The following is a 1,407-nucleotide window of genomic DNA, read 5'->3' as shown; positions in this document are numbered from 1 at the left end:
TCCTTTATTTATTTTCTTTGAAGAGACTCGAATTCCCGAGCGGGTCCGGGTGACGGGAATCACCGCTACTGTTCATGAGATCAATGTGAAATGTCTTGTTCCCATCGTGCACTGATCATGAGTATTGTGTAAAGGATCTACTTGAGTGTGCAAGCAAAGGGGAGCCGCCACATGCTGCTATATGAATTCTTCTAGAACAAACCCAACGAACTGCAAAACCTGCGGGGGGGAAAGAGAGAAAAAAAAAAAAAAAACAACCCTTCTTTCTTCTGTCATTGTTGCTTTTCCAGTGGTTACTGCGCATGCAAAACGGGAGCATTTTGTGTCTTCAGATGAAAAAAAAAAAAAGGAAAAAACGCATAAAAAAATAATAATCAAAAGAAAAAAAAAAAAACCCTTACCGAGAGATGGCTGTAAAATTACACCCATGCACAAAGACCCAACACCACCCCGACACCGCAGTCTCAGCCGGTATTCCCGTATCAGGCCTGGGGACTGAGACCTTCTTTTTGGGTTTTATCATCATTTTTTTCTCCGTGTGCTCAGTTCTAGTTTAGTTCTGGTCCATCGGGCGTTAAACTGGCGAACGAGAGGGAGAAATAACGTGCCATTCACTTTTATTTTTTTGGTTTTTTTTTCACTTGAAGCTCTTCATGGCTGTACATTGGACCCTGCTAATGATACATGTGTACGTACGTTTTTTTAGTGCAATCTCTTCTGTAGATCTTTGTTGACCAAATTGGTGGGTATTGTTACTTATTAATTTATATTTGTCTCATTTTGTATGTGTGTGTATAGTGTGTTTGTAAGTATGTGTGGTTTATAACCCGACCGACTGTGTCATGGGGCTCAGTGTGCCTGTAATTTAATCCCCTCCCCTTATTTTTATTTATTTTTGTACTGTGCTGATTAAATAAAAATGCACTGACCATCCATTACACGGCAGTGGCTCGTGGCCGAGTCTTTTCTGCGCTCCCACCCCTCCACTGGCAACGCTGGGAAGGGGATTTGTGTTGACGACAGAGGGTTTTAAAGCAGCTTTAATCACGTTACCAGCCCCGGGGTCACCCCGTGGTGGGAGAGCAGCAGGTCCAGGAGCAGCCAGAGGGGGAAAATCGGGATATTGGGACACCAAAACACCACATTCCCTCCGAGCATCATCATCCCTGCAGAAACAGGCAAGGCCATGGTGGGATGCAACTAATTGCTTTTTTTTTTTTATTATTTATTACAGTGAATTATGTAAACAAAACCCAGGTCCATTATAGTAGGTTTTTTTTTTTCTTTTACACATTAAAATATCAGCGATTTAAAATAATAATAAAAAAAAGGGTTCATTGCATTATCGCCCCCGGCTGAGAATCAGATTCAATTTAGAAATAGTTAATTTATGGGAAAACCAGGAAT

The sequence above is a fragment of the Manacus vitellinus genome, unplaced genomic scaffold (assembly GCF_001715985.3).
Source record: "Manacus vitellinus isolate BGI_N305 unplaced genomic scaffold, ASM171598v3 scaffold_100_pilon, whole genome shotgun sequence".
Lineage (NCBI taxonomy): Eukaryota > Metazoa > Chordata > Aves > Passeriformes > Pipridae > Manacus > Manacus vitellinus.
This window is presented reverse-complemented; position numbering follows the sequence as displayed.